This window comes from Dipodomys merriami, unplaced genomic scaffold (assembly GCF_024711535.1).
Source record: "Dipodomys merriami isolate MVZ:Mamm:240054 unplaced genomic scaffold, mDipMer1.0.p SCAF_39, whole genome shotgun sequence".
NCBI classification, from domain to species: domain Eukaryota; kingdom Metazoa; phylum Chordata; class Mammalia; order Rodentia; family Heteromyidae; genus Dipodomys; species Dipodomys merriami.
This window is the reverse complement of record NW_027205492.1, coordinates 6,646,744-6,659,990: the sequence shown is the minus strand read 5'-3', so window position 1 is coordinate 6,659,990 and position 13,247 is coordinate 6,646,744. Positions and strand designations below refer to the sequence as shown.

The window sequence follows — 13,247 nt, the reverse complement described above, 5'->3', positions numbered from 1 at the left end:
TAACTCAAGTCTATAATCCTAGCTACCTGGGAGGTGGATATAGGCAAGGGAGCCCCTACAGTGGCATGAGCCTGTCATCCTCAGTCACACAGGGACACACAGGTATGAGAATCACAGCTCATGCCTGCCCTGGGAATAATAAAGCAAGACCCTACCTCAAAAATAACCAATGCAGTGCTGGGAAGGTGGCTCAGTGGTAGAGTGCTTGCCTTGCATGCATGAGGCCCTGGGTTTGATTCCTCAGCACCACATAAGCAAAAAGAAAAAAGCTGGAAGTGGCGCTGTGGCTCAAGTGGTAGAGCGCTAGCCTTGAGCTGAAGAGCTGAGGGACAGCGCCCAGGCCCAGAGTTAGGCCCCATGACCGGACCCAAAAAAAAAAAAAAAATAACCAATGCAAAATGGCACTGGAGGCATGGTTCAAATGGTAGAGCACTTGCTTACCAAAGAGGCACTGTGTTCAATCCTCAATACCAAACACACACACACATACAAAAAAAAACTTTAAAAAATAAATCATTCACTGGGCACCAGTAGCTCACACCTGTAATCCTAGCTACTCAGGAGGCTGAGATCTGAGGATCACGGTTCAAAGCCAGCAAAGGCAGGAAAGTCCATGAGACTCTTATCACCAATAAGCCACCAGAAAACTGGAAGTGGAGCTGTGGCTCAAGTGGTAGAGAGAGCCCTAGCCTTGAGCTGAAGAGCTGAGCGACAGCACGTAGGCCAGAGTTCAAGCCCCAAAACAGACAAAAAAAAAAAAAAAGAAAAGAAAACCTGAAGAACTTAAAGTACACTCCTTTATTTTATAAATTTAAAAATTCCCCTGGCAAGATGGATCTGCACAAACTTAACAATCCGTGCTTACACAGTATTGTAAACTCTTCACTGCTAAAAATTCTTTTCAAAGTAACTAACAAATTATTTTCATCAAGTACCAAATGGGAAAAAAATATTTAAAATTTTTCATAAGTAAATTTTAAGTTGTTTTGAAACTGAGTAGATGACCGTGCTCTCTCCAATAGCAATTAACTTTTCAACAAAAACATCAGTTAAGAACATTTAGATTATGATAAACATCTGCTCTCAAAGTTAAAATAATTTGGCCTTAGATTTATTTAAGCAGAAGAGCTAAGAATATTTACTCTAAACGTTCTCCCCTTTTCATTGTTAACCCCTTTCTTTTCTCTCCTCGTGCTTTCTTTCTCCTCTTTTGTACTTTAGTTCTCAAATGCAAGAGAGAACAATACCACAATACAACTGCAGGCTTCCTGCCTACCAGGCAGTCATTCTTAAGACAGAACTTTCAAAACACTGGCTTGGGCTGCTTTGAAATTCCCTCTTTCAGATTTTCCCTCCTTCATGGAACATCTATTTAAAAGAATGACTTCAAAAATGTCTTGCTGCACCCAATCAAAATTCTCTGAACAAACTAAAAAACGGCAAGCCTTAGATATAAAGATGGTATTTAAATACCTGAAGTTTGATAAATACCAATCAAAAACATAGATCACAAAGGAAACTTAATTGCAAAAAATACTGATTTTTCCATAAGTGTAAATAAAATCTTTCTAAAAAATAAATTATTACCATTACTTGTCTTTTTTTTTTTTTACCATTACTTTTCTTTAAAAAACTGTGCCACTGAATTGACCTGTACATTGAACTGAAAAGAGCTATTATTACTAGATTACCTACAGGTAATTTACACAAAATGAAATGAAAATTTTATACTAAAATGCATATTAAGAAGCTGCCAAGCTGGGAAGGTGGCTCAGTGGTAGAGCGCTTGCCTTGCATGCATGAGGCCCTGGGTTCGATTCCTCAGCACCACATAAGCAAAAAGAAAAAAGCCGGAAGTGGCGCTGTGGCTCAAGTGGTAGAGCACTAGCCTTGAGCTGAAGAGCTGAGGGACAGTGCCCAGGCCCAGAGTTCAGGCCCCATGACAGGACCCCAGCTCCCTACCCCACTGCTGCCAGGAAATTTTAAGCATTAAGTTACCTGAGGGTTTGAAGATTCCCTCTCTTCCTCTCACATGTGATAATTAATGAACTTATTAGGTAGGTTGTTGAGATAAGCCAATGAAGCTACTCAAGACCCAAGAGGGAATAAATTATCTGCCTACTTCACACAGATTCTTGAATTTTGGCAAAAGCATTTAAAATGGTAAAGTTCAGGCTGAAAGTATGGCTCAAGTAACAGAGTACTAGCTTAGGAAGCATGAGGCCCTAAGTCCGGGGCTTGAACTCAGGGCTTGCACACTGTTCCTGAGCTTCTTTTGCTCAAAGATAACATTCTACACTTGAGCCACAGGTCCACTTCTGGCTTTTTCTATGTGGTACTAAGGAATCGAACCCAAGGCTTTATGCATGCTAGGTAAGCACTCTACCACTAACATTCCCAGCCTCAAATTCTGTAATAGAAATTTTCTAAAACTTCTAACACTTGGAACAAAAACACCTAATTTATTTTAAATAAATTTAATAAAGCCTAATAATCCAATACAATAAAATAATTTAACTAGTCCCCTGGAGTTTATTATAATGGGATTTAAACTACACACTCAACATTCAATTAACCATAAGGCTTATCCTAATTGAGGATTACACTGACTTCTGCAGTCCTTCTCCATCTAGCCATCCAGCACTCCAATTCAGCTGCCATAGCTACCAAAAGCAAAGCCCCAGGGAGCAGATTATCCATTACTCTGTAGTACCCAGGCCAATACTTCATTCTCACCATCATGTGGGTAATAAAAGAGTTAAATTTAGAATTCTAATTAGAACGTGAGTTTTTATAACTTTCGCTAACAGCTCTAACCAAGGAGGTTACCAAACAAAATTCACAGAATAGACAAAAAAATGTAGACAAAAATTTTATCAACAAAATTATCTCTATAGAACAGGAAACAAAAAAAGCCATACCTTAAATAGATCTATTTTTTTTTTAATTAATGAAGAAGAAAAAAGCATGACACAGCAGAGATGTTCTTAACCAAAAAATAAAAACAGGCCAGGAAATGGGAGGGAGCCAACCAGAAAAGACACTGGTCCATTTGCTCTCAGAAAATTCTTTTTAAATAAGCAAAACCCACCCAGGACTTGGGGTTCATGCTTACAATACTAGCTACTCAGGAGGCTCAATCTGAGGGCCATGGTTCAAAGCCAGCCCCAGCAAGAAAAGTCTGTGCGACTCTTTTTCTCCAATTAACCACCAAAGAGCCAGAAATGGAGCTATGGCTCAAATGATAGTTTTCCCTTCAACAAGAAAGTTCAGGGAGGGCTGGGAATGTGGCTTAGTCTTTCTAGCATGCTTGAAGCCCTGGATTCGATACCTCAGTAACACATAAACAGAAAAAGCCAGAAGTGGCCCTGTGGTTCAAGTGGTAGAGTGCTGACCTTAAGCAAAAGAAGTTCAGGTTCTGAGTTCAAGCCCTAGGACTGGGAAAAAAAGAAAAAGAAAAAGAAAACAAGCTCAAGGAAAGCACCCAGGACCTGAGTTCAAGTCCTAGGACCAACACACACACACACACACACACACACACACACACACACACACACACACACACACACACACACACACACACACACACACACACACACACACACACACACACACACACACACACACACACGTGCCCGCGCGCGCCCAGGTGCGGACACACACATGCACACACAAGCAAAACCTGTTTGCCAGTCAGATCCAACTCCCTTCCTGTCCTCTAGGCCACAAAGTTTACTACATAGATAGTTAAATAGACTTTTATTACTGTCCCCACTATAAATTCACCTAGACAGCAATACCCACCAAACAAGATTAACCCTGACAAAATTGGGAACTGACAGTATGTAGTCTAAGGTTATCTCGTTAGTGACTAACCTGGCTGGCCTCCTAATCTCTCCAGGTCTTCTCTTCTAGTCATGCTGTGTGTATCCCAATCACTTTCCTGTTCATTTGACAACTTTCTACAAGAAGGTTGGAAAGGGCAGGGATGTAGCAAAGCGTTTGCCTAGCAAGTGCAACATCCTGGATTCGATCCCCAGTATCAAAAAAGAAAAGACAAAAAAAAAGTGGAAAAAAAAAAAGGTTGGAAAAGCATTTAAACTCAAGTCAATTTGAGTGGTATATGCTACATTTGGAAGGTTAAGCTGTGGATAACTCAAAATAATCTCATAGAAACCTCTCAAAAACTATGAATCAAATTTATTTACCTAACAAATTAACTGGTAGATGAAGCCTGGCGCTGGTGGCTCAGGCCTGTAATCCTAGCTACTCAGGAGGGTGAGATCTGAGGATCATAGTTCAAATTCAGCCCAGGCAGGAAAAGTTCGTAAGACTCTTATCTCCAATTAACCACCAGAAAACCAGAAATAGCTCTGTGGCTCAAGTGGTAGGGTACTAGACTTGAGCTAAAGAGCTGAGGGACAGCGCCCACGCCCAAAGTTCAAGCCCCACAACCAACAACAGCAACAACAACAACAAAAACAAAAACAAAACTAGTGGATGTGCCTAACTCCAAGAGCCACTCCTCCCTCCTTAAATCTATTTTGTAATTCCCTCCCCAATCAAAAAACGCTCATAAAAATGAGACAATGCCAACATTTTACTGTAACACTTAGTTCCCAAACTATCCCTGGAATCTAAATGTACAGTCAGCCTTTTCCTTTCAATTTACAGAACTATGAAAAAGAAGAAAAAAGCTAATATGAAAGTTCAGTGCTGACCTTCTGCTGCTAGAGCTTTAGCTACTCAATAATGGGGGGTGGGGGTGCAAGAAAAAGACTATACCATTCAGTACAGTAAATTCAAACCAAACTGGTATGACTAATCTCTAGTTCAATGTATGAGAAACTAGAATATCTTTTAAATCATGATAGACAACTAGTTTTTCTAGTAGCAGAAAAGCACTGACAGTAACTGTATTAAATTGTGGCAAATTTGCCACATAGGCAAGTAGCTACTAGAGGCTATACTTATCCTAAATTTGCAACAAATTAAAAGTTTTCATGGGGCTGGGAATGTGGCTTAGGGGTAGAGTGCTTGCCAAGCATTCATAAAGCCCTGCCTGGGTTCGATTCCTCAGTACAACATAAACAGAAGAAAAGCCAGAAGTGGTGCTGTGGCTCAAGTGGTACAGTGCTAGCCTTGAGCAAAAGAAGCTCAGGGACAGTGTGCAGGCCCTGAATTCAAGCCCCAGGACTGACAGCAAAAAAAAAAAAAAAAAGTATTCTACATCCTCTGGCCAAGATTTGAAATTATACAGCCTAAAAAAAGAAAAAAGAAAAAAGAAACCTTAAAGCCATTTATGTAATAATCAATTTAGGAACAGGACAAAAGTGGGCTTTTTATCCCTAGTGTCCAGGCTACAAAATATTAGAAAATTCTCAAAAGTATGGTAGTATTGGGCTTAAAAGGAACTATTCTAGACTTACACAGGTAATATATACAAAACCTAAATCTTTTTTTTAATTATTAAATAAATTATTTTTCTTTAGAGTGATGGCCCTGACATAGTGAGGCTTTCTCAAAGTACTAGTCAACAAGATTTTAGCTGACTTACGTTTATATAGCTCAGTGATTAAAATGCTTGCTTGGCATGCATGAGACCCTTAGTTAGATCCCCAGCACCGCCACCCCCCCCCCCAAGCCATTAGTAAGCAGTCATGCCAAGAACATTTTTTAATACATTTCCCAGGGTCCGGGGTCCAATACAATATGTAGGCTCATTTACTTAGGGGGTCACGGGCACAATAAAATTTTCACACAAAGGGAAATGCACAAACCACTTTCAAAATACAGTGAAACTGGAGGTGTGGGGGACTCAAGTGTACAGCCCATATTAGTTAGATTCAACCCCCAGCACTCAAAATATATTCAGACAGAAAAATATCTCTAATCCCTAATAGTCTACCTGCACTACTACTGAAGTGGTTTAGTGATCTGTTTTAAGTAAATTTTTTAAACCATTCTAGCCACCACACCCATAATCCCAGCACTTGGGAGGCTGACCTAAGATCTCCATTTCAATCAAGGCCAGCCTGAGCTACAAATCGAGACTCTTCCTGTCTAGTTTCTAAAAATTCTAAACTTACTTTGCAAATCTTGTTTATGATGATGAATGTTGTATTTTCAAAGCCTCTGTAGTTAAAAGGAGATTTTCAGGTAGAAACATTTCCTACAACTGCGGTAGAAACACGCAGCCTGCACTCAGTCCACAAATCCCATCTACTACACGCCCATAGCTGGCATTTGACACTCTTTTTTAGTGGTGATTGGACAATTAAGTCATTTCTACCAATATCTAACATACCCTGCAATTTAGGATCACTGGCAATTTAGATTACTGTGTATTTACATTTAAAACCCAAAGCATCCTCTAGTGACAGGAGCTATGGTGTTCAATATCATTTTACATTTTACAAACAGAGGCTTCATCTTACATGCATGCGATGAACCCCGCAGGGCTCTTCTCCCTGAAGCCTGGTGATAGTTATTTCTTCACGAGTGTTAGTGCCTAAACCAACAATCGCAGCTAAGTTCCAAAGGGCCTTTCTAAGAGTATCATTATTCTTTTTTTAAGACAGAAAAAAAAAAACGGTATTTCCACCACATCTCCCCTTTTTTGTCCATTTTCTCTCCCTGCTTTGTATATCCAACAGGAGTGTGTTTCCAAAGAAAATATTAAAACAATTAGAATGAAAGTCGGAGATACTCTACAAGATACTAACTGTCATCGCCCCAATGGGGAAACTGGAGGGTGTGGATTCATTTTTGAGTGCTTTTATACCTTTTCAATTGGGCATCCTATACGAAAGAATCATGTCTTAAAGAACAAACAGTTCACCAATCGCCAGTGGCTCATGCCTGTAATCTAGCTACTCAGGAGGCTGAAATCTGAGGATCCTTCAGCCTGGTTAAGAAAGTCCATGAGACTGTGGTCTCTAATCACCGAAGAGCCAGAAGTGGAGATATATGGCTCAGGTGGTAGAGTAGCAGCAGCCTTGAGGGGAAAAAGCACAGCACCCAGGCTCTGAGTTCAAGCCCAGTACAGGTATAAGAATAGATTTTAAGGGGGGGGAGGAGGGGTGGAGAAAGACGGTTCCCGAACATACCGGTTTCCACGAACATTTTCGTGCAAACAGCAGTCACTGAGGATCTATGATTTTCCATCATTTCTCAAACAACCTGCCGCTACGCGGCAGCCGGAGCAAGATGGGGGAGACGGAATAACGCTACTAACCCACTACCGCTGCACTCCGCTCGCTCTCTCCACTGCCGTCCACGCGGGAGCGACACAGCTCGCCCCTCGCCTTCCCGGTTTCTTCACCCTTAATCACAAAACAGGTTGCCTTTGAAGCGCTGCTCTGAAACTACTAAAAGGAACTCTTTGCATGGGGGGGGGGGGGGGAGGAGGAAAAAGAAAAAAAAAAGAAGTTTCGTCTCGGGGAGAAGCGCGTCCCTCTTCCCAGCGCTGCACCCGTGAACCCGGGGCTCGGGAGGGTTCGCCGTGCTCCGCCCCGCGAACTGCTCTCTGGCTGAACTTTCCGGCCCCAGACGCCCTCGAGCTGCCCGCGCCCCGCACGGACCCCGGGGCTGCGGTCCCCGCCGGCGGGCGACTCTGGATCCGATCTACTGGCGGTAGACGGGCGACCGGACGGAGGAAGAGAAGCGCCGGTGGTGGTGGGAACGGGGCACCCCGAAACTTCCAGACCCGTGGGCTCCCCGACCAATCGACCCCCTTTTCACCGACAAGACGAACTGCCCAGAGCCTCCGGGACCCGACACGCGAATCCTGCGGGAAACCCGGGTCCGGAGCTGTTTGTTGGTTAAATGCCCCAGTGCGGGAGGGAAGAAAGCCACAAACGCCAGCCTGGTGCCAGCGCGGCCCCGAGGCCGGGCGGGGGTCCGCGGGGCCGGGCGGGGGGCTCCGCCGCACGCCCATGCCCTTCCGGGTAACCCCAGGGCCGAGCGCGGCCGGGGGAGACGCAACTTCGGGGGCCGCAGGGGGAAGTGGGGGCCCCGGGGCACCCCGAACTCCCGGGCAACCCCTGCTATCCGGGACTCCGCTCGAGCCCCCAAGCCCGCCGCCGCCCCGCCTGGGCTCCTCTCCCCGCCCGCGGGCTGCCCGGGGACGGAAGAGAAGCGGTGGCCCCGACACCCCAAACTCCATCCCGGCGCCGCCCGCCCTCCCGGCGCGCCCCTCAGCGCCTCGCGGGAGCCGCCGCCGCCGCCGCTCGCGGCGGGCAGCCCGGGCGCCGCGCCCTCTCCCCGCCGTCTGCCTTGCACCCCACCCCTCGCTCGCCGTCGCCGCCGCCTCCTCCTTTATCTCCACTCACCGCCAGCCGCCATTTTCCTCGCAGCTCAGCTTTAAATCGGAAACTCGCCGCTCTGCCCGCAGCCGCCACCGCCGCCGCTGAGTACGCCGCGGCCGCCGCCGGCGCTGTGAGGGGGCTGAGGCGGCAGCCGCCAGAGGCGAGGCGCGGGGACCGCTGGGATTTGTAGTCCTCGGGCCACGCCCAGCACTACCGGTCCCAGGGGCCCGTGCGCGGCTGGCCCTGGGTCTCAGCGCCCCCGCCCCACCGGCAGCGGAGGCCGAGGGCGTGGCCACGCGGGACCCGCCTCGCCCCCGGGCATCCGCGGCCCTGGGCAGGCCCGCAGAGGCGGGGTGCCGTCTCCTCCCGTGCTCGCCTCCATCTAGCAATTTCTAAGGGAGCATTTATTGTACGCCCGGGACGGACCCTCCAAACCTGCCTCCTTAAGTCAGCGGGTGGAAGGTTACCCGGCCAGGGAATATTCAGGTTTCTCCCGGTGTTTCTGATGTGCTGCCGGGAATAGCAGGCTTTACCAGGGAGAGAGCTGGCAGACGCGACGTGAACCGAGTCGAGTGAGCGATCGACTTGGTGTCACCCCCCTCTTCGAGGGTCAGACTGTCATTACATGTCTGCTGATGTGATGCAATGCGGAAAGCACATCGCTACCTCCACCACCTCTGCTGCGCGCTGGCCAAAAATAAATAAATACATAAAAATAGCTAACCCAAGTCCAGCCGTGACAAAAAATAACCAGACCAACCCAGGAAGTGAGACTTCTCCCAGCAACTAGCCTGGACTCAAATAGCAGCGCACAGAGAAGAGGTGAAAACCAAGTGAAATACGGAGGTTTGGTTGAGGATATTTTTTTTTTCCTTTTTTGCCCCCGTTTTTTCCTTTGGTTAGTTGGATTCAGGTGTGTAGGGGGGAGAGGGGGGTGGCGCTTTAACTCAAGGCCTCTTGTTCACTCTCCTTTTTGTTCCTGGTAGCACTCTACAACTTGAGCCACACCTCCACTTCTGATTTTTTTTACTAGTTAATTAGGTATAAGTCTCTGGGATTTGTCTGTCCTGGCTGGCTCAGAACCTTGACCTTCAGATCTCAGCCTCTTAGGTAGAGCTATGATGAGTAAGAGGAACTCAAGGAGTAAATTTTAAGTGGAGTATATTAGATAATAATATTGAACCAGCAGGCAAAGCCTTCTGTGTGAGTAAAATAAAAGAACCTGGGGGCTGGTAATGTAGCTGGTAGTGGTAGAGTGCTTGCCTAGCATGCATGAAGCCCTGGGTTCAATTCCTTAGTACCACAAATACAGAGAATGTCAGAAGTGATGCCATGGCTCAAGTGATAGAGTGCTAGCCTTGAGCAAAAGAAGCTCAGGGACAATGCCCAAGCCCTGAGTTCAAGCCCCAGGACTGGCAAAAAAAAAAAAAGACTGAAAGAATTTTTTTAGGGGGGGGGGTCAGTCAGGGGGCCTGAACTCTGTCCCTCAGCTCTTCAGCTCAGCTCAAAGCTAGCACTCTACCACTTTAAACACAGCATCACTTCTGGTTTTCTGGTGGTTAACCGGAGATAAGCGTCAGGACTGGAGCTGGGAAGATGGCTCAGTGGTAGAGCACTGGCCTTGCATGCCTGAGGCCCTGGGTTCGATTCCTCAGCACCATATATGCAAAAAGAAAAAAGCCAGAAGTGGCACTGTGGCTCAAGTGGTAGAGTGCTAGGCTTGAGCTGAAGAGCTGAGGGACAGCGCCCAGACCCAGAGTTCAGGCCCCATGATTGGACCCCCCCCCAAAAAAAAAAGAGTCACGGACTTTCATGCCCCAGCTGGCTTTGAACCAAAATCCTCAGATCTCAGCCTCCTGAGTAGCTAGGATGACAAATGTTAGCCACCAGCGCCTGGCTGAAAGAAATTTTTAAAATATGATACTAGCCAGAAATCATAGAAACCTTATACTTTCTAGGCCATTTTTCAAATTCTTTACATCTTTTATTCACAACAGCATAGGTACTGGGGCTTCTGTTGTGCCTTTTACAAAGGAGTAAATGAGAGCATTCCATGGTGTGTTCCTCAAGGGCCAGCTTCAGCCTACTGTCTTTCTGTTAACTGAGAGCTTCATGGCCACCAAGTGGCTGCTGCAGCCGAAACATTACATCACAATCCAGTCCAAATGCAGGCAGCAGAAGAATGAATGGATACAGAAAGTTATTTTATCTTCCCCAAACCATTTTTCAGATGTAGAACCCTTTCCAGAAGTATCCTCTTCCCTGCTCCAACACATGTCCCTACCTCTCATTACAGGAGCAACTGGACCACATGACCATCTCTAGGTGCAATGGAACATGGAGGGTATAAAGGCATGCTGGCTCAGCCTTGGACTACATGAACAGTGAATGCCTCTCAGGTGTCTCATCTAGCCTGAGGGCCCTGCTACAGTCTCTGCTGTTCTCACAGCCCCCTACATTATGCCTTGAGGTTTGAACTGAAAGCTGTGTGTGCCAGGCTGTTCTACCACTGAGCTACATCCCCAGACCTTCCTTTTCTGAGTCAGAGTCTTGCTATATAGCTCAGGCTGACCTCAGATTCCATCCTCTTCTGCCTCAGTCTCCTGAGAACTGATATTACATGCATTCTGTGTACCATGCATAGCTTCATTATTATGTGACAGCACAGAGTAGCAGTTAAGAGTATATGATTGGGGCTGGGAAGGTGGCTCAGTGGTAGAGCACTTGTCTTGCATGCATGAGGCCCTGGGTTTGATTCCTCAACACCACATAAAGCAGAAAAAACCAGAAGTGGCACTGTGGCTCAAGTGGTAGAGCACTAGCCTTGAGCTGAAGAGCTGAGGGACAGTGCCCAGGCCCAGAGTTCAGGCCCCATGACTGACAAAAAAAAAACAAAAACCCAATAAACAAAAAGAGCATATGGTATGCTAGGTGCTGGTGGTTCATGCCTATTATCCTGGCTATTCAGGAAGCTGAGATTTGGTTATCACAGTTATTTTTGTTTTCCAGTCCTGGGGCTTGAACTCAGGGCCTGGGCACTGTCCCTGAGCTTCTTTTGCTCAAGGCTAGATCAAGGCTAGCAGCAGCACTACGTCCAGCCTTTTCTGTATAGGTGGTACTGAGGAATTGAACCCAGGGCTTCATGCATGCTAGTCAAGCACTCTGAGCGACATTCCCACCATGATGATTATATTTTGAAGCTAGCCCAGGGAGAGTCCATGAAACTCTTCTCTCCAATTAACCAGAATTTTTAAAAAAGGCAGAAGTGAAGCTACAGCTCAAGTGATAGAGGACCCGCCTTGAGCTAAGAGTCACCATCCAGGTCCTGAGTTCAAGCCCCCATCCACATAGACATACACACACACATGCCACATGCACATACATGTAAGCTTTGCCAAGTGAGGTGGTTCTTGCCTGGAACCCCAGCTACTTGGAGAGAAAAAGGGACATCAGGAAGATCTCAATGCCAGACCAGGCATTAAGACCCTGTTTTAATCAAGAAACTGGGTATAGCAGCATTTATCTATGGTGCCTAGAAGAATTCAGAAAATAACTCAAAAGCAAGAAAGGGCTGAGGACATGAATTAAATTGTAGAAAACCTGCCTAACGTGCCTGAGGCCCTAAGTTCAATCCCCACAATGCAAAAAAAAAAAAAAAAAAAAAAAAGCATACGACTTGGGTGCTTTACCTGCTAAGCCTGTTCTGCTACTTACAAAGCTGTGTGATAATCGCTAGTTTTGTGAACTTTCTGTGCCTCCATCTTCTAAAATAAAAACAGCAATAAAACCAGCAACAGCAGCACCCTCTGAATCATGGGGATATCACGAGGACTGAGTAAAACCAGTCCTGAAAACCTGAGGAACCCTGTCCAGGGCTCAGAGCCTGCTCTACAATGTTCATAGTGACAACATACAGCAGATCCAAACATGGGACATACCGGGGTTAATCAGGAAGAGGCAGTGTCCGTGTGCTCTTTCCTCCTATTTTTTGCCTTAACATGGTTCTTTCAGTCTGAAGTTTCCCTGCAAAGTAGAAATTGGACACTGCAAACGCCTGTGACCTGTGGCCATTAGTAATGGATACCTAATCTGAAGGTAAGACACCACACTCAGGCTCTGTCCAGGCTTCTCCTGACAGACAGGTAGACAGGTAGACAGACAGACAGACAGACAGACAGACAGACAGGCAGGCAGGCAGACAGACAGACAGGCAGACAGACAGACAGACAAACAGACAGACAGATAGGCAGGCAGGCAGGCAGGCAGACAGACAGACAGGTAGCAGGCAGAAGGATGGGATTGGGGGTCAAGGAATACTTTTTTTATTTGTTGTCTTGCTTAAAAGGAAGACATCTCTGAGAAGAATCCTATTAACAGCTCATCTTTCAGCCTTTCTGACCTAGAGTAACCTTATTCATGCTTCTTTCATTCAACCCAGATGAGGGTTGGGCCAACCTGGGATTTTTTGTGTGTGTGCCAGGGATCTCCCAGAGCCAACTGGAATTGGCCCTTGTATTGGCTGCAGGGGAATTGTCCTGCCCTATGACCTGTAAGTGTCTCTCCATGGATGGAAGAATTTGAAGCCCAACTCCTTGCTAGTTGATTGGTTTATTTGCTATGGGTGTATGTGTGTGAATGGGGGGGGGGCCTTGAACCCAGGACCTGGGCATTGCCCCTTTGCTTTTTCCACTCAAGGCTGGTGCTCTACCACTTGAACCATAGCTCCACTTCTGACTCTTTGGTGATTAGAAATTACAGTCTTGTGCTGGGAAGGTGGCTCAGTGGTACAGTGCTTGCCTTGCATGCATAAAGCCCTGGGTTCGATTCCTCAGCATGACATACACAGAAAAAGTCAGAAGTGGTGCTGTGGTGCTAGCTTTGAGCAAAAGAAGCTCAGGGACAGTGCCCATGCCCTGAATTCAAGCCCCAGGACTGGCA

General features: G+C 46.3%; 1 protein-coding gene across 8 annotated transcripts in view; it reads right to left on the bottom strand.

Annotated features, from left to right (window-relative positions):
* The window catches only part of Ncoa3 (nuclear receptor coactivator 3), a 96,095-nt gene extending 87,673 nt beyond the window's left edge, over window positions 1–8,422 (bottom strand). For 6 of the 8 annotated variants that reach the window (XM_069989949.1, XM_069989950.1, XM_069989944.1 and 3 more), the window contains exon 1: window positions 8,334–8,422. The gene's annotated coding sequence lies outside the window, so the exon portion shown is untranslated. Of the gene's footprint in view, window positions 1–7,109; window positions 7,198–7,237; window positions 7,326–8,333 lie in introns of those variants that run through there. The other 2 variants (XM_069989945.1, XM_069989946.1) reach the window with 2 other exon arrangements.
* Between the last annotated feature and the right edge of the window lie 4,825 nt (window positions 8,423–13,247).